Here is a 26,554-nt window from a genome sequence, read left to right as displayed (position 1 = left end):
AGGCAGTTCCCCACACTCTAGATGCATCCTGCTGCAAGCCAAAGGTATTTCCAAACACCCTTGCAAAAGGCTGGCATGTGTGCCCTTGCGCTACCTGTTTGCCATCAGCAGGAAGCTTTCAATGCCACCTCCTTTATTTTTTCAGAGGAGTCCTTCTTCTGCCTTTCAGCTACATGGATGGCTGAACCCCAAGTGGAGGAAGAAGAAGAAGAAGAGGAGGAGGAGGAGTTTGGATTTGATATCCCACTTTATCACTACCCTAAGGAGTCTACCCTAAGGACCCCTTCGCCTTGCCGTGGCGAAGGGGCTTGAATAACTCAGAGAAGCTATGAGCTATGCCGTGCAGGGCCACCCAAGATGGACAGGTCATAGTGGAGAGTTTTGACCAAACATGATCCACCTGGAGCAGGAACCGGCAAGCCACTCCAGTATCCCTGCCAAGAAAACTCCATGGACAAAGACAACAGGCATATAAAAGTTATGACGCTGAAAGATGAGCCCCTCAGGTCGGAAGGCGTCCAACATGCTACTGAGGAAGAGTGGAGGACAAGTACAAGTAGATTCAGAGCTGATGAAGCGGCTGGGCCAAAGCCAAAAGGACGCTCAGTTCTAGGATATGCCTGGAAGCGAAAGGAAAGTCCAATGTTGTAAAGAAAAATATTGCATAGGAACCTGGAATGTAAGAACCATGAACCTTGGTAAGTTGGATGTGGTCAAAAATGAGATGGCAAGAATAAATATTGACATCCTGGGCATCAGTGAACTAAAATGGACAGGAATGGGCGAATTCAGCTCGGATGACCATCATATCTACTACTGTGGGCAAGAATCCCGTAAAAGAAATGGAGTGGCCCTCATAGTCAACAAAAGAGTGGTGAAAGCTGTACTGGGATGCAATCTCAAAAATGATAGAATGATCTCAATACGAATCCAAGGCAGACCTTTTAACATCACAGTAATCCAAGTTTATGCACCAACCACTGGTCATGAAGAAACTGAAATTGACCAATTCTATGAAGACTTACAACACCTTATAGAAATGACAACAAAGAAGGATGTTCTTCTCATTATAGGGGATTGGCATGCTAAAGTAGGGAGTCAAGAGATAAAAGGAACAACTGGCAAGTTTGGCCTTGGAATTCAAAATGAAGCAGGGCAAAGGCTAATAGAGTTCTGCCAAGAGAACAAGCTGGTCATCACAAACACCCTTTTCCAACAACACAAGAGACGACTCTACACATGGACATCACCAGATGGGCAGCATCAAAATCAGATTGATTATATTCTCTGCAGCCAAAGATGGAGAAGCTCTATACAGTTAGCAAAAACAAGACCTGGAGCTGACTGTGGCTCAGATCATCAGCTTCTTATAGCAAAATTCAAGCTTAAACTGAAGAAAGTAGGAAAAACCACTGAGCCGGTAAGATACAATCTAAACCAAATCCCTTATGAATACACAGTGGAAGTGAGGAACAGGTTTAAGGATTTAGATTTGGTGGACAGAGTGCCTGAAGAACTATGGATGGAGGCTCGCAACATTATACAGGAGGCAGCAACGAAAACCATTCCAATGAAAAGGAAATGCAAGAAAGCAAAGTGGCTGTCCAACGAGGCCTTACAAATAGCGTGGGAGAGAAGGCAAGCAAACTGCGAGGGAGATAGTGAAAGATACAGGAAATTGAATGCAGATTTTCAAAAAATAGCGAGGAGAGACAAGAAGGCCTTTTTAAACGAGCAATGCAAAGAAATAGAGGAAAACAATAGAATGGGAAAAACCAGAGATCTGTTCAAGAAAATTGGAGATATGAAAGGAACATTTCGTACAAAGATTACCATAATAAAAGACAAAAGTGGAAAGGACCTAACAGAAGCAGAAGACATCAAGAAGAGGTGGCAAGAATACACAGAGGACTTATACCAGAAAGAAATGGATGTCTCGTACACCCCAGGTAGTGTGGTTGCTGACCTTGAGCCAGACATCCTGGAGAGTGAAGTCAAATGGGCCTTAGAAAGCACTGCTAATAACAAGGCCAGTGGAAGTGATGTTATTCCAGCTGAACTATTTAAAATTTTAAAAGATGATGCTGTTAAGGTGCTACACTCAATATGCCAGCAAATTTGGAAAACTCAGCAGTGGCCAGAGGATTGGAGAAGCTCAGTCTACATCCCAATCCCCAAGAAGGGCAGTGTCAAAGAATGCTCTAAGTACCGCACAATTGCACTCATTTCACACGCTAGCAAGGTTATGCTTAAAATTCTACAAGGCAGGCTTAAGCAGTATGTGGACCGAGAACTCCCAGAAGTGCAAGCTGGATTTCGAAGGGGCAGAGGAACCAGAGACCAAATTGCAAACATGCGCTGGATTATGGAGAAAGCTAGAGAGTTCCAGAAAGACATCTACTTCTGCTTCATTGACTATGCAAAAGCCTTTGACTGTGTCGACCACAGCAAACTATGGCAAGTTCTTAAAGAAATGGGAGTGCCTGATCACCTCATCTGTCTCCTGAGAAATCTCTATGTGGGACAAGAAGCTACAGTTAGAACTGGATATGGAACAACTGATTGGTTCAAAATTGGGAAAGGAGTACGGCAAGGCTGTATATTGTCTCCCTGCTTATTTAACTTATATGCAGAATTCATCATGCGAAAGGCTGGGCTGGATGAATCCCAAGCCGGAATTAAGATCGCCGGAAGAAATATCAACAACCTCAGATATGCAGATAACACAACCTTGATGGCAGAAAGTGAGGAGGAATTAAAGAACCTTTTAATGAGGGTGAAAGAGGAGAGCGCAAAATATGGTCTGAAACTCAATATCAAAAAAACGAATATCATGGCCACCGGTCCCATCACCTCCTGGCAAATAGAAGGGGAAGAAATGGAGGCAGTGAGAGATTTTACTTTTTTGGGCTCCATGATCACTGCAGATGGTGACAGCAGTCATGAAATTAAAAGACGCCTGCTCCTTGGGAGAAAGGCGATGGCAAACCTAGACAGCATCTTAAAAAGCAGAGACATCACCTTGCCAACAAAGGTCCGTATAAAAGCCATGGTTTTCCCAGTAGTGATGTATGGAAGTGAGAGCTGGACCATCAAGAAGGCTGATCGCCGAAGAATTGATGCTTTTGAATTATGGTGCTGGAGGAGACTCTTGAGAGTCCCATGGACTGCAAGAAGATCAAACGTATCCATTCTTAAGGAAATCAGCCCTGAGTGCTCACTGGAAGGACAGATCGTGAAGTTGAGGCTCCAATACTTTGGCCACCTCATGAGAAGAGAAGACTCCCTGGAAAAGACCCTGATGTTGGGAAAGATGGAGGGCACAAGGAGAAGAGGGCGACAGAGGACGAGATGGTTGGACAGTGTTCTCGAAGCTACAAACATGAGTCTGACCAAACTGCGGGAGGCGGTGGAAGACAGGAGTGCCTGGCATGCTCTGGTCCATGGGGTCACGCAGAGTCGGACACGACTAAATGACTAAACAACAACAACAAGGAGTCTCAAAGCGGCTAACAATCTCCTTTCCCTTCCTCCCCCACAACAAACACTCTGTGAGGTGAGTGAGGCTGAGAAACGTCAGAGAAGTGTGACTAGCCCAAGGTCACCCAGCAGCTGCATGTGGAGGAGCGGGGAAGCGAACCCAGTTCACCAGATTACGAGTCCACTGCTCTTAACCACTACACCACACTGGCTCAGCTACGATCAGACGTGCTGCAGAAAAACACCTGAGACCTGAAATGAGTACTGTCAAATCTGCCTTTCCCATCTTCCACTTTAAGTGGGCATAATTCATTTTATGGTGGCTTTTGCAAATTGCACCTTTTATTTAGGGGCATTGAATTCGTCACTGGCTGTGGCGAAACTAAACTTGGGAAATTTGAGCTGAAGGCAGAAGATACTGTTTCTTTCCTCCAGAGAGCTGAAAGTGAAATGAAAAATATAGAAATATTTGTGGTGTGCTTCTCTCTCTCTCTCTCTCTCTCTCTCTCTCTCTCTCTCTCTCTCTCTCTCTCTCTGTGCGTATGTATGTGTGTGTGAGAGAGAGGGGGGAGAGGGAGGAGTGCATTCTTGTTACTTCTGACTTGGTGTCACCACTGGGCTAGCAGATTGTTCAAAAGCCTCAAAAACCTGTTTGGCTTGTGATGAGAGAGGTGGGAAAAAGACTTGAGCATGTGGTACATAACAGGTTATGATGGCTCTATCCTTCCGCCTTCATCACTCTTCAAAGTATTGCCTGTCTCTGTCTCCAGACAAAGTTTCAGGAGGTCAATGCACTGTTGTTTACGGCATGTCCACAACAGTGTGTAGATCAATTTTATGATCAGAAAAAGTCAGAGGACGAATAAAGGCAGGAATCAGGCAATTGTAAAAAATATAGTAATTCTCTCTCTCTCGTACACACCCTGAAACACACACTATTTAAGTTTGCCCAATGCATTAGCTGAATCCTTTAATTATTGTGCATGGGGAATAAATTGTCTCTGATTCCTTTAGCATCCATTCATTCCTGTGTTGAGCTGAGAATTATAATTGTTTGGCACTCATTCAGACAGTTGTTTTAGAATCTTTCCTCCACGTCCCTCCACATTTCCTTTCCTTGAGGAAATCCATTTACCGGAGTTGCCCTTTTCACTATTTCCTGTTTTTCAACATTTACTATGAAATCATTTTTCTGTACATAGGTTTTTCCCCCGTTTGTTTTTTTGCTTTATGACCTGCAGATGCTGGGTTAAGGATGGGAGACAATAACTTGCGCTTATGTTTCATCATGAGTAACTGTGTTGGCATCAGTAAAATTGTCACAGATATTTGTGAATGATGTCAGACTCAGAGGGAGCCCCTAGTCTTTGGTGTTGCCCTTGTAGAGGAAGAAGAGAAAGGGGACAAAACTAGAAGTAGTTGGCTCTGTCTGTCATTGGTTCTGGCTTCACCTACTTTTGGTCTCCCTTCCTTCTGCCCTATCAGTTCCATTGAGCACCAACACAATTGGCTCATGAGCATCAATAGACTGTGGTGGAGTCATGCTGCCTAGTGAGGTCTTCCTCACTAAAACCCCTTTGGAATTTATTTCAGTATTTTTTGAAACAAAATTTTTCTCTGTTATTTTAATAAAGTTGAATCTGCTGTTTTATTATGCTGGTTTTTATTTTATTATTGCTATGTTTTTATTTCATGGCTCCGAGCACTTAAAAAATAAAAAGCTGACTAGCAATGCAATCCTATGTGCCCTTTGGCTGCAATCCTATACTCACTTGCCTGGGAGAAAGTTCCACAAAGCTTACCTCTGAGTACATCATCGCACTGGTATTAGGGATGACACATTTGTCAATTTTGGTTTCTCATTTTCCCAATCTTTCATTCATATCTCCACATTTCTGCATGAACTTGAGAACCTTAAGAAATAATAATAATCAATAACATTCATCAGCATTTTGGCCAATACTCTACTTTTTGTATGGAATTTTACCTGATCCACAATTTTTTGCAAGCAATTTCCCCTAGTGGAGTGCCTATTTTAAGTTCCTACCAGTAACGCATGCATTTTAAAGTACATTTAACCCTAATATACATTATCTGTATGCATTAGTTTCCCAGAGAGCTGCATCACTACCTTTGGAGAAGTGCAACTTTCAAAGGACAGCTCTGTTTCCCTTGAAATATTGTCTTGGAAAGTGCAGATTAGGCAGGTTTGCATTAAAATATGAATTCAGTCCCCGCCCCCACCTTCCTAGCTCTTACTTGAGAGTAAGCCCTTTTGAAGTCTGTGGGACTCCTGAGTAAACACACAATGAGTTGGGCTGCAAGAAATGTTATGAATCAATGAAGGACAGAATGAGAACAACAGCAAGAAATCAATAAACCGAAAAGTCAACTTGTGCTGGGAATTGTGGTGATGAAAATCCTCCCCCCTCCCCTTTATGCCCTCTTTTCCTGAAGCAGGCAGAAGAATGCAACGAGAACCCTGCTGGATCAGGGAAAGAGGGCATCTGAGCTGCTGATCTCCTGCTAGCATGGTCCAGTCAGAAGAAAGAGACCACAAGCTGGACTCAAAGGAGAGCACTCTCCCCCCTCCCATTTATTGCCCCTAGCAGCTGGGATTGAAAGACGCATGCCCTAAGGAAACTGGATGTTCCCTTTAGCTGTTGTGGCTGCCTGGCTGGCAGGCAGACTAATGAGGCGCTCAGCAAATGGTATAGTTTTAAAATAACACCAGACACAGGTCCGGTCTCTTTCCTCCTCCACCTCCTAGAGGTTACTAAAAGCAATATTTTGTACAAATATCTTTGAAGCCTCAGTACACTTCTGGTTTTTGTATAGGCATTGCAAACCTTTGAGAGAGAGAAAATCACATAAAATCCGACGGCATAGAATATATTAAGTAAAAAAAGGAAAAAGGAAGGAAGAATAAAGAGTATTATTCTTAGAAGCCACCATACATGGATTGCCCTTTGATTTCTATTGTGTGCCTTTGTTGCTGGCCCAATTTTGTGCTTGTTTGTCTTGTACATCACAGCTGCATATTGGAGAATGAATGCTTTGGGATTTGCCTATTCTCTTCAACAATGCCTACACCTCCTTCCTGGTCAATACATGACCCCACCTGGACCATCTACTGCAGCAAGAGTGAGGCTAATGTGTACAGCAGATATTTCCTGTTCCCAACGTTTCTCCATTGTTCTTCATCTATGTGTCTTGAACTGTGCTTTCTGTCATCATGGATGCTAAATGCACAATACCTCTCTTCTTTGCTGAAATATCTTGTGTGTGTTTAATTTTCAAAGGCACCTCGATGCTCAAAAAGATGTTACATTTGAGCTGGAATATAACTTTTTAAAAAATGCATTTAAATGGAGTGTTGAAAAACCCTTTTGTGGTAGCACTGGAATTTGGTTACAAAAGAATTAATTGGGATAATCAGATAAACACAAACGCAGCCATCTCAGGCTATGCTTTATGATCCATTCTGTGATGGTAAATTATGGAATTAAACATTTCAGAAGGCAGGCACCCAGTTATATTTTAGAGGGCCCCAAAGAATTCAGGATGTTTCTCCACACCCCATTCCCCTCCCTTCTTCTTGTGAGCTAGTGACAGACCAAGATCGCACACTGATCTTCATGGTTGGGTGGGAATTTGAACACAGATCTCCCTGGTCCTAGTCTGACACTCTAAATCACTGCAACATGCTGGTTTGGAAATGTCAGCAGGCCCAAAATGAGCACCCAGATTATTGGCTTGGTATCCATGTAGAATTCACACAACCCTCTGTTTAAAACAGTGGTCCTGGTTGCCAGTTTGTTTTCAGGCCTAATTTAAGGAGCTCACAGTAGTGTTTAAAGCCCCAAATATCTGAAAGCCACCTCCTTCCTTACTGGCTCAGTTGGGTGTTAAGATTGGTAGAGGTAGCCTTCTTAGTAGTTCTACCACCCTCAGAAGTTTGGTGGGTGTATGTGTGTGACAAATTCTCCACGACAGCCTTAAATTGTGGATTTTCTTCCTCAATTATGTCATTTCTGTCATGTGCCAAAGACACACCATTTTACCCTGATGTTTGACACCTGAGAGAAAGAATTTTTTTAGGCCCCATCCCGTTCTCTTGATGATTATTTGTTCTAACTGATTTCAATATTGCATTTTTAAATTTTAAATGATTATAATCTACCCTGGGTGAAGGGCAAAGAAGAAATCAAACAAATACTGTTACCATTGCCACCAACAAATTAGCACATTGGGGGTGATGTCTCTTAAGTGAGCTCATTTAGAAGAAACTGGCATCCACCTCTTCAGACAGATATTTGTGAAGATGTGGGATTCCTTCATGCCTTGACTTCATTTCTTTTAAGAGTTTGGGAGAATGGTTCAACACATGCATTATTTATTTGTTTTACTTAAACAGTTTACATCCCGATTAGCTTCAATCATCTTTAAAGGGTTTACAAGGATGTCATTAACAAGACCGAGATAGTATCTCCAGTCTAGGTTAACTTTAAAAAAAAAAAGTCAGGTTCAGAAATCTCTTAAGAAAACATGAATGCACTCTGGCCAATTGTGGAACGGCTTTGTAACTTTAAAAGCTCCAGTAGTGCAGAACCATTGACTAGCCCATAAATAAATTTCTTCCTTGAAATAGAACTTGCTACCTTCTGACATTTTAGTTGGCCCAACTCCTAATCAAGACAATACACCACCCTACTGTTAATTTGGAATTTCCTCTTCCCCTGTCATGGACCATCCTGACTACTTGCCATTTCTATAAGTTCAGCATCTCTTTAAAGGTCTGCCTGATAGGAACAGCAACCTGAGTAAATACTAGTAGGGAACACTGTTACTCCCCTCCATGACATCTTTGTCCTAATAGCTAAACATGTTACCACTGAAGCCCGATGGACATATACAGTGGTACCTCAGGTTAAGTACTTAATTCGTTCCGGAGGTCCGTTCTTAACCTGAAACTGTTCTTAACCTGAAGCACCACTTTAGCTAATGGGGCCTCCCGCTGCCACCGCGCTGCCGGAGCACGATTTCTGTTCTCATCCTGAAGCTGAGGTACTATTTCTGGGTTAGCGGAGTCTGTAACCTGAAGCGTATGTAACCTGAAGCGTATGTAACCTGAGGTACCACTGTAACTCTATCCTGCCTATGTTACGCAATCCACTGAGTTCAACGATATGCTCCCCAGGAAGTGTGCAGATGTCGGGTCCTTCCAGATGTTTTGACCTGCAACTCCCATCATCCTCAGACCACATGGTCAATGGTCTCAGGAATGATGGGAGTTGTAGTGCAACAAGATGTGGAAGGCACCATGTTGGTTACCCCTGAAGGCAATCTCTTTGCCAATTCCAAGGTGAAGGGAAGAAGTTGGCAGTTCTGCTCTTGCTCCTGCTCCATCTCTCTTTTATTCATGGTGGCAGGGAAGCAGCTGCCCATTATTTAGAAGCTGAAGATATTATCAAGATCAGGTCAATGGAAACAAAAACGCAGTGGCTGCTGGCAACCTTATAGAATTTATTATTCACTCATTTGTTCCGCTTTATAGCTGGTCTATCCCAAAGGCTCAGGCTGGATAACAGCAATTTTATTGAAAAACAAAAGAGAAAGATTCCTGTCCCTTTAGGCTCATAATCTAACAATTTAGTAACTGGAACGTGTTTTTAATTAGCTGATTATCCATCAGGCACAAGGCATTTATGTTTAGAAATCTTTAAAACAGCCGTGTTACATTAGGAACTTTATGTCTACAACTCGGCCCTGTGACTTGCCATTTCGGTTAACATTTACAAATGGACCCCACTTCATCTGAAGAGTTTCTCCACCATGTCTAACTCGGTAAACAGGAGATGATATGACCTGAAGCTGGCTGTGATTCATTTAGAACAGCAGGATGCGAAAAATGTTACAGGGTTTATGTGTGTGTGTGGAGCTAAGAATCCCTTCTGGGCAGAGAAGGGTCAATCCATCCCTCTCTGCAGGAGATGTCTGCAGCCTGCCATACTTTCCAGTCAGCCAGTGCCATCTTCTGGAGAATGAAGGCCAGCTGGGACCAATGAGGGCAGATGCCATGTCCCAGCGGGATCCTCCTAATTGAGGTCCTCCTAATTGAGGGTCCTGGTTGCGCACAGGCACTCAGGGCACACAAAGGGTTAATTTAGTTGGAGGGGTGTAACTCAAGCCCTAGCCACAGCCCCGGGATCACGCCAGGCTGTCTGGGCCAATCACCTGGGGTGGCGTGATCCCAGGGGCTGTTAAGAACAGCAGTGTGACGTAATTGTGGGCACTTGCACATGCCCCCTCTCCCTTGTGTTAGGCAGTGTTGCTTTGGCCTTGCTTTGGTTTGGGTCGCCTGTTTTCAAACAGGGGCTGGGTAGGAATTTTTCCATTTGGCAGATTGGCTTTGCCCACTTGGTTTTCGCCTACCCCCTCAGCAATCGTCACAACTTGTAAGGTGGCAGTTAGGCATTGGCTCATCGAAATGTGGGGGAGGGGAGGTATGGGCATCACCTGCCCCTCCAGGAACAGGGTATTCCTGTAAAGGAATCTGGGAGTCGTGGATCTCATCCGAAGTCCCTGAGGGGCTAGGGCCATGCCAGGCCCACAGGAACCCCGGGGTGAGCTTCAGTCGGTCTTCATCAATGTTGCTCCCTCGTTTGGTTTACCCTTTTAGACTACCAATCAGAAAGGTGGAGTCACCTATAGTTTGGAGCCAATGCCTAAGCCAATACAGCTCACGTGGTTGTATTAAATAAAGTTGTGACTAAAATTTGCCCCAAAATTTAAACTAAAATAAGTGTCAGTGTGAAGTTATTTCAAGGGGGGTGGGATCCTGGGGGCCTCGAGGTGCAACCAATCCTACAGTCAGAACTTTACTAGCAGACGCCAACTTTAAAAGAGGTTTAGACAAATTCCTGGATGACAAGGCTATCAACGACTATAAGCCATGCTGGCTATGTTCTGCCTCCGCTGCTAGAGCTAGAAGGGCCTCTGGCTTGACTCAGTATAAGGAAGCTTCCTATGTTTTCATATCTGCCAAGTGCCCCAGAAAAAAATGGGACATCCAATTTTTTCCAGCAAGATCACGGTGGCCATTTTGGGAGCTGCAATCGTGTGCACTCTCATGCCTCGTTCTGTCAGGGGCTGGGCTGAGGAGGAATGGTGGGAGCTGCCCTCCCCTTCTCCTGAACCTTCCCAAGGGCAGGAGGACAGTATTGATTTAGAACAGTGGTTTGCAGAAGGGTATAGTCCAGAGGGGGAAAGCTGGGAGATACTGGGTGAGGAACAGCTAGAAGAGGAAACACCAGGAGAGAGACTGCTGGCAGATTCAGTGTCCTTGGACAGCATTCCTGACCCCTCCCCCTTTGCCTAAAACCAGATGGGCTTTGAGAGTGATAGAACTCTCAAAGCTCAGCAGCAACAAGCTCAGATTACCCGACGTAGGAGTGACGTAGATTAATGAGGACGAAGAGGATGATCCTTTACTGAAAGCAATGCCATTTCTAGAGAGTTGTGCATTCCTTTGTCTCTCACTGTGATTATTAAAGAAACTAACCGGTAAGAATGCTCCTTTCATCCTTACCAGATTCCCCGAAGCCTGACACATTCTCACCCTAAAAAAGTGCTTTTTTGTGTGGGCACAATCTTGCATGGCACCCAAAACACACATGAGACCAAGGCATGGGTCACAAGATTCACCCGGAAGCACGTCCTGGAAGAAGCACGTCCTGGCTGGGAGTCTGAAAAAGTTGGGTGGTATGTGTTCCTGATATGGCTCCCCTTCTTTCCCATACTGCTGCATGAGACACTGATGAGACCCAGACACTCGATTCTACTGCTAGCTAAATCCTCACCTGCTTTGTTTAGCTTCTAGCCTTATGAAGACGAGGGAAGGTTCTGTGGCTTAGTGGAAGAGCATCTGCCTTGCATGTAGAAGACACCTGGTTCAAACCTATGTGTCTCAAGGTAGGTCTGGGAAAGACCGCTGCCTGAGACCCTGGAGAACCACTACCAGCCAGTTTAGATAGTCCTGAGTTAAATGCATCAATGGCCCAAATCAATACAGTCGTATCTCAGAAGTCGAATGCCTTGCAAGTCAAATGTTTTGGCTCCCAAACGTCGCAAACCTGGAAGTGAGTGTTCCAGTTTGCGAACGTTCTTTGGAACCCAAACGTCCAACATGGGTTCCGCAGCTTCCGATTGGCTGCAGGAGCTTCCTGCAGCCAATTGGAAGTCGTGCCTTGGTTTCCAAATGTTTTGGAAGTCGAACAGACTTCCAGAATGGATTCTGCTCGACTTCCAAGGTACGACTGTATAAGGCAGCTTCCCTATTGTCCTATGTTAAGAGATCTGGAGAACTTGCAAACTATTGCTCTTTTTGGGAAGTTTTGGCTGTCTTAATAAAGATACGGCTGCAATATTTGGTGGGTTGGTTTTTTGGTGTGTGTGGTTTTTGGGGGTTTTTTTTGCATTTTTCTTACACGACAACACAGCTATCTTTCCTTCATTTCCCCCTCTCTCTGTTGGTTTTCAGTAGAGGTATCAGACTTCAATGTCCTAGCAGCTTAACTGGAAGCTTAGATATTTACAATAAAAATAGTTCCAATATTCCACACCCCTCCCATTTAATGGTTCTTTTTTCATTATCTGGACAAATGATTTCAATGAATACGATGGCTTTGAAATACAATCTGCTCCACTTACACTGTCCCGGCTTAATTTAGCCAGCTGTTGGGGCCATCCAAAAGCTAGAATTTATTCCTGCTTTCATTAGGTCCCATGAAAAAAGAAAAGATTATCCAGCTAAAAGCAATCTAAACACAGGGTATTAATAATGCCCAATAAAAAGGTGTTTTCATAAACAACCCATCACATGATTTAAAACTGGCTATGGCAAAGGCGTGATCTATGTTAGAAACTTGCTTATTGTGACATGTCGTACATATATCCAATTTAAAACCCATCATTTACAAGCATTAATATTAGCAATAAAAACACAGCCTGAAAAATCTTATCGCTATACTTGGAGAGTTTGCTTCTGCTGTAAGCCATGGCTCTGAATGCAGAACAATTCTTGGAAATGCACCACAAGATGAAATTTTTCATTTTCCTAGTGGTTGGACCAGATTTATGAAATTTCAGTGAGGGTGGGAATGCGGCCACCGCTCATTGTTTTCCACCAGCTTTTTAAAACACATTTAGATGAGGGGCAAATTTCTGTCTTCACTTTCCTTCTTCCCCAAGATCAAAGGAAGTTAAAAGAAGTGCTGGTAACTTTATATGTACAGATGTTCAGTCTTGGGAACTATATTTTTTTATTGTAGACTTCTGGAATGTCTTCTGTGGAACCATTCATCTATGTATTTCCATTCCACTTTATTGAACTATAAAAGCAGCTAATCAAGAAATGCAACACCTATTATCTAAACTGTTTTTATAGGTGTGTTTGGCTTGAACGAACACCATAATTTAATTCCTATATCCTTCCCAATTGGTGCTGGATCTCATCAATGAAATGGCATCTGGCCTACGTAAGGAGTTTCATGGGATGTTTCCCAAGGAAAGCAAATGCCAAAGAATGCAACATCATTGATGAGATTCTTACAGAACAAAACTGCCTGGGAGAGTCCCGTGGCAATCACTAACTCTGACTGCTAACTAGCAGCAGGTAGAATTAAGATTTTGGCAGTGGCGTAGCGTGGGTTGTCAGCACCCGGGGCAAGGCAAGTAATTTGCGCCCCCTAACTCGTGGATTTGCGCCCCCTAACCTGTGGATTTGCTCTAACCCCCAGATGTTGCGCCAGGTGCGGCCGGCCCCCCTGCACCCCCCACGCTACGCCACTGGATTTTGGTATAAAGAGCGTAAGAAGAGCCTTCTGAATCAGAGACCCATCTTGTCCATCATCCAGATTCATAATCGCCAACCAAATGCCCAAGGGGGAAAAAACAGAGAGCAACAGACTTCTCTCCATCTGCAATTCCTTGCAACTGGTTCTGCAAGAATCTTGTAGACCACAGAGCCCTCTAGGTCTTCTCTGGTCTGCTTCATGGAAGGCTTTTGGTTTTTGGTCATAGAAAGTTCAGTGCTGCTTCCTGGTGCAAGATTCTTCCAGCACCTAGGATGTTAGTCAGCTCCCTTCAAATGAACAACCAACCAACCAGCCAAACACTCTATCATCTTCATCCACTTCCAGTTGTTTTCAAGTCCCCGTTCAAAGTGTCGGTGGTGTAGCATGGGCCAATCCCAACTTTTCTTGAAACTTACTTCAGCATTGACAATGGAACAGAGTCCTCCGCCACACCCTGCGGAAGCATGCTAGCTTAAGGGCTGCTATCTAACACACATTTCTAGCCCTCAGAATTTGCCGCCCGAGGCAGCTGCCTCACTCTGCCTCATGGAAGGGCTGACCCTGACTTGGAATTATGTTTGATGACTGGCAACATCAAGTCATAGCTGTCAACTTACAGATTTGAAAATAAGGGACCAGCAGCCTTGAAAATAAGGGACCAGCAGCCAAAATAAGGGACCTGCAGCCTCACCTGTTCCAGGCACTCCAGTCTTCCTGTCCTCCTGCAGTCTGGTCAAACTCATGCTGGTAGCTTTGAGAACACTGTCCAACCAACTTTGTAACCAGAGGTTCAACTGAATAGAATCTGAATCACATGCACCACAAGGCCTATGCAGCCTCAACTTAAGATGGCTCCCCGGCCTGGCTTTGCACTGCAAAGTTTGCAGCAGCACATGCAATAAAATGGCGTCCAGCATTCAAAAACCCCCTCAGCTTGCATTAACTATCCACACACAAGGCATGCAAGCTCCACCCCCCAGTCGTTCTTAGACTTCTTTTTGGGTGAGCAACACAGCCAAGCAACACAGTTGGAGCCTCCCTCCTCCCTGGCTGGCAGGGAGGGAGGGAGAGGACCTGCTTCCTTTGAAATTTAAGGGACATCATTTAAGGGACATTTAAGGGACATCCATCAATAAGGGACAGCAGCGGGACATGGCGCTGGAATAAGGGACTGTCCCTTCAAATAAGGGACACTTGACAGCTATGCATCAAGTGGTGGTTGGATGCAGCCAACAATGAACAGAATCTGTAATCAGAATGTCCATATTAAAAAACCACACTGTTCAGTGGCGGCAGCCCAGACATTCAGTTGTGGCTTTCACTTCCTTCAGACAATTCCTAGGCCAGCAGGAATCTTTGCATGGTGGAGAAATCAATGGCTCTTACCCAATTTGTGCAATTCTGCTCTCTCAAAAAAAGGGGGCAAAATGATGTCTCCTATCTTTTGGGGAGATGTTATCATGTGGAGATACCCCACTGCAAGAAGAATCAAGCCATGCATCTCTTCCCTTTCCTGAAGTCTTGCAAACCATGTCCATTCAACCAACTTTTCCCATGGAGAGCTTTGTCACATGTGATGCTTCCTGCATTATGGTGAAGCAGAGATGTCCCCACTCCACCTTCATATGAAGCCTCCACACGGAGACTCTCAGCAACCTTGTAAATGTCTGGACTGGCCCATTGAAGGTTGCGCATCAAGACAAATGCACAACTGCGTGAATCTCTCCTGTGAGTCAAAAGGCATATGAGGTTGCCACCTTGCTGAAGGCTAAGTGGGTCGGGGTGCGGGAAACACATCTGCACTGCCTTGGTCTCCATGATTGGAGGAGAAATGGGTGTGATATAAATGTAAGAAAACCAAACAAGGAAACCTGCACCTGCACCTGCTCTGCCTGGAAGAGCAGGAATTACCTGGGTCACATAGAGATTACATGAGGAAAAATAAAAGCTACATGAAGAATACAGAAGGCTGAGACCCCAAACTTCGTTGTTTCTTTGGATTCAACTTACTCGCTATTTGTTATGCTCATTAAAGTCTTCCTGCAAAAGCTCCTGCAGGCACAGTAAATGAAAGATCATAAATAACAAAACTGTGGCGGTTATATTTCTTAAGACAAAGATGGCTGTAGCAGGCTGGATGGAAGCCAGTCCGTCACCCTCCTGCTCCTCCCCAATTTGGATGGTTAATGCCAGGGCCAGCAGTATCCCTGCGTGAGGCCTCCTTTGTTCACAGAGAATCAAAGCTCTCCTTTTCATTACCTAATAGTTATTCATAAAGCATATTAACCCATTATTATTTAAATAAGGGCCCTTGGAGGCTTCTCTTGGCTGATTTGGATCTACAGATGCAGCTTTGCTTTAGGAATATAGATACATCTCTCTCTCTCTCTCATATTCTCTCTCCATAAACTGGAGATGTCAGCGCAACATATGTGTAATGCTCTTGCAAATACCATAATTACAACCCATTTGTCAACAGATGACAACTTTAATAACTGCCGTACACCCATCGTTTGAAGTGTCTACATATTTCTTAAATAAATGTTGATTGAAAAATTTACTGTTGCGGCAATATGGCTTAGAATGGCTTGGGATTTCTCCGTCTCCCTTCCCTCTCCCCTCCTCCTTCGCCATTACCTCCTTCTTTTGGCTCATTATAGGCCGTAAGCTTGCCTATAAAATGAAAACATATGGGCACACCAGAAAAGAGTCCAGGCCGGCGTTTCATGCGGTCCAAGTCTCGCGGAGTAAATGGCTGATTTAGGTCTGCTTCAGCTGGGTCAAAGGAAGTTCATGGATGTGGGGCAATTACCTCATACCTGACATTACAAAGCTCCTTTGGATTTCCCATTGGCACGTGAGAAAGGGCAGGCAGGGACAGGCTGCCTGCCTCAGTTCAGCAGGAGCCACCACTCAGAACATGGCTGATACAGAGGAATAGAAATAACATTACACCTGCCTCTCATGACCAGATTAAATACACCTGAGTTTTAGAGACCAGAGTCCTATTGTGATGGCCTGGGACTCAGGCTCAGACTCAGAGTCGGAGGAGTCTCAGTCCGCACCGGATCCTCTGCCTCAGGTGGCATCTGAACCGAGTCTGGGGCCTGATCCTGAAGAGCCCCAGTCTGCACAGGTTCCCCTGCAACAAACACCAGCTGGGCTGAGTCAGGGGCCTGAGCCTGCCCTGGCTCCAGATGCGGGGATTACCTCATTGCCTTCAGCTGGGCCATCACTTACAACTGCTCCACTACACGTTGGGTCAGAAGAGGCTGAGGTGGCCTCTGGGTCTAGTAACCCACCGACATCTCCCGAGCTGCAGAGACTCAGGTCTGAGAGAAGGAGAGACCTGAGTACTTGCAGGAGGAGTGCTCGCCTTAAGGCAAGACAGGGAGGTGAGTCACCAGGGGATCAGGCCTGGCTGTTACCCCATCAGAGATAAAAGGCTGCCGGACCCCACCCCAGGTTGTGGGAGCAACATTGCTGTTTGCCAGAACCGTCTGAGACCCTGTGCCTGACCTAGCCCAGTTTCTTGCCTTGGCCCTGTTGGACTGACTCCTGACAGGATCCTTGGATTCGGGACCGGACCTGGACCACGTGGCTTGGATTAACCCCCCAGGCCCAGCATACCTATGAGCTGCTGAGTCTTTAAGCCAGTTGCCTTCACATCTCCTCTACCAAGGGGGTCCTTTCCCTGCCTTGCTTCACGCAGGGCTTCCATCTCCTTCCTGTATTGCGCTCAGCGGTGCTTGGTGCCCATTGGGACTGGAGTGGCAGAAGGCACTCCAATTTTATGTTATCATAAAGTTAGGCACCCCAAACAGGAGTCTTCCAGATTGAATATTCCAGATACAGTTGTACCTTGGTTCTCGAACGCCTTGTGACTCGAACGTTTTGGCTCCCAAACGCCGCAAACCCGGAAGTCAGGGTTCCAGTTTGTGAATGCTTTTGGAAGCCAAACGTCCAACATGGCTTCCAAGGCTTCCGATTGAGTGCAGGAAGCTCCTACAGCCAATCAGAAGCCATGCCTTGGTTTTTGGAAGTTGAACGGACTTCCAGAACGGATTCCGTTCAAGAAACAAGGTACGACTGTATTGAATGATATTTATACCATTTTCCAACAGATAATTGAACACCCTGTGATTCCCACTGAGGCTAATGAAACCTAGAAATGTTAGTAAGTGTTTTGTATTATTTTGGAAAGCGATTTACTTATTTAGTTGGGAAAAGTGACTTACAAATGCACAAAATGAGACGAAATATGGAAAACGTGCCACCGACATATTTGTAGTGAATATTGTTAGCTGAACTCCTTTCAGTTTTCTCCTACGTGCCTGGTAACCAATAGAAGTGCGGACATTTATCAGACTTTATTCTCCATTCATGTATCCAAACGTTAAGGTGATTATAGACAAATTGATCTACAAGTCTGACTTATGAATGGTTCAATACACATCTAGACAGACCAATCAGTCACCACAACCTCCTTCGGCTCGCTTGCTAATTCTTTCTTTTACTAGGGCATTGCAGACAGCAATCATGACACCAGATTTGCTTTCCATGAGCAAATTTAATCAGGGCTGAGTTCAAGCAGGCATGGGGAACGTGAGGGTCTCTGGGCGTCCTTGCATCATAATTCCCACTAGCCCCAGCCAGCAGGTCAGTCAGGAGAAGGTGGAGTCTACCAGTGTCTAGAGACTCATGAGTTATCTAGCTCTTCCTTGGAAGCAGGTGGGAGCATCCCCCACCCTGGGATTCTTGGAAAATCATTGTGTGAAACAATACGTCATTAGAAACCAGTTATGAGTTTTGGATAATGGCTGGTTACCAGAATTCTGCTTTACTGTCCTCCCCACAGCCCAAAGTAGAACTTGCATTTCCTGCTAATATTGCATCAGATGAGAATTAACATTGTTCCCCTGGAAATTGGTGGGCAAATTTAGCTTTGATTTCAGCAGGGAGATTGCAGAGTACAGTGGTACCTCAGGTTACAGATGCTTCAGGTTACAGACTCCGCTAACCCTGAAATAGTACCTCAGGTTAAGAACTTTGCTTCAGGATGAGAACAGATATCGTGCGGCGGCGGCAGCAGGAGGCCCCATTGGCTAAAGTGGTACCTCAGGCTAAGAACAGTTTCAGGTTAAGAACGGACCTCCGGAATGAATTAAGTTCTTAACCCAAGGTACCACTGTATGCTCCTAATTTGTGAGAAAACATAGGTTTTCCAGCAGTTCCCAGGTGTAGCCCTGTGAATGCCAAGTAACGGAGTTGAGAAACGCACATGAAGGAAGCCTATTATGCTCAGCAGAGAATCTTTTATTATATTGTTATGAGTTTTTTGGGGGGTGGGTGAGTGGGGAGGAAGTAGGCTGTATGAGAGACCCTCCTAACCCCTGGATCAAACAAGTATTAAAATATAAGCCAGGCTAGCTTGCTGTGTTGAGGTGATAGACTGGGTGATGGGCCATTAAGGGAACAAAGGAAGTGGCTCTGTGCCAGAAGTTAAATGGGTGGGCATTCCTCCCACAACTGTTAGTTAGTTAGAAAGACAAAAGACCAGAGTGGAGAGCTGAGTGATATGAATTAGAAGCTGGGTGCAAAAGTGGCAGGCTGGAGAGAAGGGGTGGGGGGAGAGAGTGAGTGAGTGAGAGGCCCAATTTCTACTGGAATCCAAGGCTGTGGCTATGAGAGAAGCAGGACATTTATGGGGTGAGCCCTCCATCATAGGCTCAGGCTGTATATATGTGTAAATAAACTATATATCGAAAAACACCACTCTCTCTGCTATGCTTCATTCCAAAGGAAACATGAACCCTCAGTTAGTGCCAGGAAACCCTTAAATCTCAAACCGCTCAGAGATCGGGGTGGCACACGAAACAATATTGCGCAGGCAATGTATGCTTAAATAAGGATGTGCAGAGCCCACACAGCGACACCCATTCTTAGTAACAAAGGCCTTTTAACCAAGGACGAAGAACAAAGCGGGAGCGATTGCGGAATGAGCTCTTGGAGCAATTATTAAATGCCTAGCCTTGGAAACAGGTTTTTTTAAAGGAAAAAAAAAATAAAGAGGAGAGCCTATTGTGTCATTGTATATAGCATTTTCATTATTCCCTGGCAGAGCCAATATTTCCAGCACTTTAGAGGAGCTAATGGATCACACCCAGCTGTGCACATTCAAGGAGTGCATTGGGGGAGGGGGAGATTGTGAGGTGTTGCGAATTCCATTGTTTGTGCTACAATCTGCTCTTTTTTTAGAAACAGGGGAGGGGGTGATTGAGTCCTTTAATTGGCAAAGGGGTCCTAGTAATAGGTTGCTATTGTACGAAAACGTAGCAGTCAAGTGTTCTGAAGGCCATGTAGTAGGTTTCATTCCCAGCTGTAGGGAAGACTTTCCACTTTACTGTAAGGGAAGGGCAATTCTGTCAATTTCAGCTTCTCGGTTTCCGATTCTTCCATTTTTAATTTCAGCTTCTCAACGTTTACATATCTGTGGGCAAATTCTTTGGAATGTTCTAAGGAAAATCCACCAGCCTTTTAGTGTGAATTTCTCTTGTTATCTATGTTTCTATGCGTTTCCCCCTAATGGACTGGAAAAATGAGACACGGCATGAAAATATGTCTGTCCATAACTGGGGGCAAAGCTTTCTCCCCACTGTCCCTAAGCTGCCCCCTTGATTTCCCCTCTTGCATCCCAACACCCTCTCCACCCCCTTTGCTGCCAAGAAAGGGCAGCTCCTAAATGGAATGGCTGCTCTGCTTGTGCAAAGATGAATAAAAGGATGGGCAGATGCAGCTTGAGACCAGAACAGAGTATTCACTCTAGGAGACACAAGAGGAACCTGCAACAAAATGCTGCAGTGCAGAGTGCTCACCATTCAGGATTCTAATGAATCCATTCCTTTCTCACTACTACTCACCACACTTTTCAGTCCCCCCCCAACAGTCAGCCCTCCACACCAAACATGCCCAATCCTAATGGGGCATTTTCATAAGGAGTTGTGGTGGTTGTTTTTTGGTACCTATGCAAACCTAAGGATTTTCCCAAGTCTGTGATTTCCTCCCCTTCCTGTGCATGGATACCAGTGCCGGATTTACGTATAAGCTAAACAAGGTATAGCTTAGGGCCCCCACTCTCTTGCCCCCCAAAAAAACTAAAGAAAACAACAACCTGGATGTACATTTCCAAAAACGAATAAAATAAAACCTACATACAGCAACAGTGGCAAATGGCTTTAGATACCTATTAGGTCCATAAATTACCATATATTCAACACAAAAAACAATGACAATTTGTTGCTGACAAAGGACAGCTGGACATATAAAGGGCCCCATTACCTTCAGTAGCTTAGGGCCTCATCAAACCTAAATCTGGCCCTGATGGATACTGCTAGCCTTGAAACAACATTCACAGCCGGAACACCAGATAATAGAGCAGAGGTGGGGAACCTTGAGCCTAAGCGCCAAATTTGGTCCTCGAGACCTCTCTACCTGGCCCTCACGACTTGTTCACAACTCCTTAGACCACACTTCTCATTGGTCCTCCTTAGGTGTTTTTGCCGGTCTGAAATACCCCTTGCTTGCTTGGATGCAGGATAGAGAAGGGGTTGGATTATGTGCCAAACCAGCCCCCAGCACAAAGGCAACATTTGCATTTGTTGCCCCTCCCACTTTTGCTTTTAGCCCCACCCACCACTGGTTTGTGGCTCCCAGAAGGTTGCCCAGCAGGGAATTTGGCCCTCAGTTTGAAAACGCTTTCCTACCTATGGTATAGAGAGAATGCTTTCCAGTCCTCACCCAGGCACTCCTTTCCCATTCAGCTTCTGTCCCTGAAGATTGCTACGATTGCCTTCCCTACCTGAGCAAGTTGAATGGAGGTGACATCACCCTTGTTTCACAAAGACGATAGCTTCCCCCTTACCTTTCATTTTTTTTTTTTGTACTGGGCAGATGGCGAAGCATGCATGTAAACAAGTTAGATCACCAAATATTGATTTTTCATGGCCTGTGTTATATTTTGCATCTTTCAGCAAGAGTTTACTTTGCAACCAAGCCAAAATTTGCTAACAGGCACATGATGTGATGCGGCCAAGTGGGCAGGGAAGAGAAGACAATTGCTTGATTCACTCGCAATAAATACCTTCTGAGGTACCTATTGTTCAGGCCTCCTGGATCCATTGAAGAGACAGCTGAAATGCTAATAAATGACATCACCTTCTGTGACTCCAAAGAACACATGGGACAAGGTAAAATATCCGTTTACCTCAGGATCACACTAAACCTCTGCAAACAGACCACATATTATAAAGCAATTGCAAAGAGAAGTTCATATTAAACATACACACAGAGATCCAGTTACTAGTCATGCCAACAGCAGCTTTGCCTGCTTAATTTCTGCATTTTACTTATTTATTTATAGTTTATTTATTTCATAAAATTCATGCATCACTAGATTGTCACAAAGCCTCAAAGTGGTTTACAAAAAAGAGAAAACAATAAAATTCTCACAAAGAAACAAGCTCAACGGCAATAACTTAAGTTAAAATAACAACAAACTAGAAACAGATTTAGACTTGCGCCAGGTTTCTAAATATCTGGGTAGGTTTACCTAAACAAATGTGCTCAGTAGGTGTGAAAAATACAGTGAAAATGCCTGTTATCAATAGGCAGGGAATTCAAAAATGGTGTGTTGCCACATTAAAAGATTCAAGTTCTTACAAATGCAGAATGATCTCAAGTGCAGTTCTGCTTTTGTCATATTTGTTAGGTTTTTTGCGCGCGCACACACACACATACCAGGCCCGAGGCTAGATTTGGCAATTCACATCAGCCCTGACCGAGACAATCTGGACTTGGCCAAACCAGATCCAGATTGTAAGAAAAGAATGGATTACATTGACTTGGGTTGGGAAACCAAAACAGTTATATTCCATTCTTAAAGCTCTTTGTGTACTCTCTCTCCTTTTTAAAGATGAGAGGTATATTAAAAAGAAAAAGAAAATCATTACTAGCCGCTATTACTTTTGAAACTTCAGAGACATAAGAAAGCACTCGTAAAGATTCTTTTGAGGTGGGAACTGCTTCCTTACACACAACTGATGAAAAATAGATTAAAAATTAAACATTTATGACCCGAGAGGAACTGTTCAGAAGACTTTGCTCCGAAGAACATATGTAACAATAAAAGCCAGGCTCTCAGAATGGGAGTTTTGCCTGTTGTACTTTCTTAATTACCGTGCATGCGAGCTTTTTAAGCCTCTGATAGGGTAATAGCACAGTTGTCAAGTGTATTATTCCCTCGGGGCATTTTCTGTACAAATTCTACAGGGGATGTTCCCATCCTGACGGGCTCAAATGTGGTTTGCATTACCAGTAATGGGAGTTCTGTGCTTCATCCAAAAGGTGAGTACACCCTGGTAATTATAACTAATAATCAACAGGAAAAACCACCTACGTCGCCATAATGATAGTATCTCGGAGACTGGTAATCCGAGCGAAGTGTTTGCTCCATTTCTATTGAGGCAAAATTCAGGTGCGATAGCGGAATTCCTGGATCAAAGCACTGGCACCGCTCAAGCATATATTTTAAATGCAAAGAACCAGAGAATACCTGGGAGAACAAGGAAACAATGAGGTCAAGGGCTCGGTTCCTGAGAAACTGAAGCCTCCCCCTGATTCCCAACATCCATTGCAGCAGCCTGCTGATGGGAGAGCCACGTTCTCCTGTTGCCATGGTGATGACAGGTGAGGTCAGTGAAGGCAATGGAAGAGAACAACGGCAGGCTCACCATGTTGACAGGGATGTATCTCCCAGCTTTGCCCCGATTGGAAAACACAAGGGAAGTCGGAAGAGGCAAGCGTTGCCTGATGGTAATTAAAGGCAGGCAATTGAAGGCTGAAGGTGGCTTCTCAGGGGCTCCAGGAGCTGGTTGTGGAAAGATCTGTCAGTTCGGTTGTTCTGCACACACACCATCCATTCAAAGCTTCCTCCAAGTTTATTTATTTATTTAATGAATTTATGAAAAGGTAAAAAAAGGTAAAGGACCCCTGGATGGTCAAAGGCGACTATGGGGTTGTGGCGCTCATCTCACTTTCAGGCCGAGGGAGCCGGTGTTTTTCCATGGACAGCTTTCCGGGTCATGTGGCCAGCATGACTACACTGCTTCTGGCTCAACAGAACACCGTGTCAAGTGCCAGAGCACACGGAAACGCCATTTACCTTCCCGTCACAATGGTACCTATTTATCTGCTTGCACTGATGTGCTTTTGAACTGCTAGGTTGGCAGGAGCTGGGACAGAGCAATGGGAACTCACCTAATCGTGGGGATTCGAACCGCCGACCTTCTAATCGGCAAGCCCAAGAGGCTCAGTGGTTTAGACCACAGCACCACCTGCATCCCTGCTATTGAATTTATATACCTCCTATGCCCACAGGTCTCAGGGTGGTTCACAGGATAGAACCACAAAGTACATTATCAAAATACAAACAACAAAAGCCCAATAATACCTTCCCCCGGAAGGTAATCATGGGAACTGTATGCTTGGAATTAAAGCTCTGTGAGAACTATGGATCTCAGGATTCTTTGGAGGAAGGCATGTGCTTTAAATGTATGGTGTGACGGCAGCCTATTGCTCTGCTTTAGTTCAGAGAAACAGAAAACTGAACAATCAGAATAAGCACAAGATTGCTACCCATGTAGCTACAGACATTTTCAGATATCTCTTTTTACATTGATTGCTATTGTAAACCCACACTTGGTTGCGTTTCTGTTTTATATCACTTTTGGTCTGGTTTCCCCATCTTCAGAAAAGAACACCATGCAATTTACTTCTGAGTAAATGTACACAAGGCTGTGTGGTGTGTTTAATGCATGAAATTGGCTACCTCTCAACGAGCATTGCCCCATTCTTAGTACAAAGTGACAAAGCTAACAGTCCCTTTGTTATTTATATGGATTTCCTAATTACAAAGCACCTTATGATTTATTGCGAAGGTCGATATTGGAAGAGGCCGAGCCAATCAATATCTCATTATCGGGCCTGCTGTTGCTTCCTGCTCCCCCATCATGCCACCCAATTTCAAAAAAGCGATTTGAAAATCCAAAGGATGAGCCCAGCTGAAACATAGCCTCTTCATGAATAGTGAGGTGGCCTCACTTTCTATTAAGGAAAAGGCCTACTTCTCATTTAGGTGGTCAAGCTGACCTTGAGTCCCACCACTTCACCCTCCACACTCCTCCATATAATACCCCCCAAATAAAAATAGCTCCTCCACATAGAAAATGAGTGAGCAGGGGAGAAGGCTCTAGTATATTGGGGACCCCAAAACACCCAGATGAAAATAGGGACATTTAGCATTCGTCCCAATTGACCCTCCTCAACCCCCCATTTTTGTGTCCGTCTGTCCCCAAGCATTTCCTATCAGAAGAGGGGCAATTGCCATCACTACCACACCAGCAGTGAGGTATGGAAGTGAGAGCTGGAACATAAAGAAGGCTGATCACCAAAGAATTGATGCTTTTGAGGAGACTCTTGAGAGTCCTATGGACTGTAAGAAGATCCAACCAATCCATTCTGAAGAAAATCAGCCCCGAGTTCTCACTGGAAGGACAGATCCTGAAGCTGAGGCTCCAATACGTTGGCCACCTCATGAGAAGAGAAGACTCCCTGGAAAAGACCACGATGTTGGGAAAGATGGAGGGCACAAGGAGAAGGGGACGACAGAGGATGAGATGGTTGGACAGTGTTCTCGAAGCTACCAGCATGAGTTTGACCAAACTGCGGGAGGCAGTAGAAGACGGGAGTGCCCGGTGTGCTCTGGTCCATGGGGTCACGAAGAGTCGGACACGACTAAACGACTAAACAACAAACTCACGAACAGGACAAAGCACACACACTCTCCATCATTCTGAGAAAACCCCTGAATCCCTATTTTATTTTATTGTATTCTTTGGTAGGTTTACAAAAAGAAAAACACACACCAATAAATAAATTTTAGAAAGGGACAAGATTAAACAGAGACATAGAAAGTATTTTTTTTAAAAAAATCAAGACTCCTTGCCTTCTGCTCCCCCTTCCTTCCCGCCCAGGTGTCAGGAACTGGGCAGAGGAGAAGGAGTGGTGGAGACCGCCTCCCCATCCTGATCTTTCCAGGGAGGAGGAAGAGGAAGACAGTATAGATTTACAACTTGGGTTTGAGGGAGGTGGCAGCTCAGAGGGAGATGAGGGGCAAAGTTGGGAAATTATGGGAGAGTCAGAGCAGCAGCTGGCTGACACATTGTCATTAGAAAGGCCTACTTCTCTCCCAGAACCCGGTGAGCCTTAAAAGTAGGAGAGCAAAGAGCTTGAAGACTGAGTGCACCTAGTGGCACCCATAGAGGAGATGATGATGATGATGATGATGACGAATGAGGAAGTGGGAGGGGGGAGATTCACTCGGGACAACGCCATTATTGTCATGGTCCAGTCTATGGGTGATCGAAGTCCCGGCTGATGATGTCGGGACCGGGGGCAAGATGCTGGGGTGGGAGCAGGAGCAAGAGTCCAGAAGTCAGGGGTCCGAGGGTCAGGAAGCAAGAAGCCAAACGCAGCAAGGTTGGAAATGTGTTGCTGCGGCAAAGAGCCGAAGGGAAATGCTGACCTTATATCCCTTCCCGGCTCTTGCCACCAGGTGCAGTGAGTTACCAAGGGACCTCACCTGTGCGGCCGCGCCTTGCCTGTCCAGAACAAACTTAGGAAGGCCCCAGTCCTGCGAAGCCCTACTGGTCACAGGGCCTGGTTCCTGTACGCACTCCTGACAATTATCCAAGAGGCTGGGTTCTATAGCCTCTCTCTGTAAAGTTTGAAATAAATAAGGACTGTAAGAAACTTTTCCATGTCTTTATACTTTCCTGGGCAACCAGCCGGGAGCCATTGACAGCATCCCGACACTAGGGAGGTCCTCCCTCTGCCTGCCCCTCAGAGCTGGCATGTCACTCAAAGCTGGGCCTCAACAACAGCAACCTCTCCTCCTCTGCAGCAGCCACTGTGTGCTGCCCAATCTCTACTCAAGACTTTCTGCTGTCCCAAGATACATTGAAAGTCAGCTTGGGTAGAAACACCCCCCAGCCCCCCCAGAAAACCCTGTCTATGTCCATTTTTCAGTTTTCCCGGATGTAGGTTAATTGAAAGCAAACCAGCTAAGACAGCTATCTCTTTACATCTTAACCCTTATTTCT

The 26,554-nt window shown here is 44.9% G+C and overlaps 2 long non-coding RNA genes across 2 annotated transcripts in view; both read right to left on the bottom strand.

The window, feature by feature from the left end:
- The window catches only part of LOC310746269, a 467,056-nt gene that overhangs the window by 60,809 nt on the left and 379,693 nt on the right, over window positions 1-26,554 (bottom strand). The gene's annotated exons all lie outside the window — the stretch shown is intronic.
- Window positions 19,604-23,044, bottom strand: LOC310746404. Its single transcript, XR_014540706.1, has 2 exons — window positions 22,792-23,044; window positions 19,604-19,919 (listed from the first exon to the last, which is right to left on the bottom strand). It is a non-coding gene; the product is annotated as an uncharacterized lncRNA (long non-coding RNA).

The sequence above is a fragment of the Podarcis filfolensis genome (genome assembly GCF_964270895.1).
Source record: "Podarcis filfolensis genome assembly, chromosome: 12".
Classification (NCBI taxonomy): Eukaryota; Metazoa; Chordata; class Lepidosauria; order Squamata; family Lacertidae; genus Podarcis; species Podarcis filfolensis.
The sequence above is the reverse complement of the archived record's forward strand: the minus strand, read 5'-3'. Positions and strand labels throughout refer to the sequence as shown.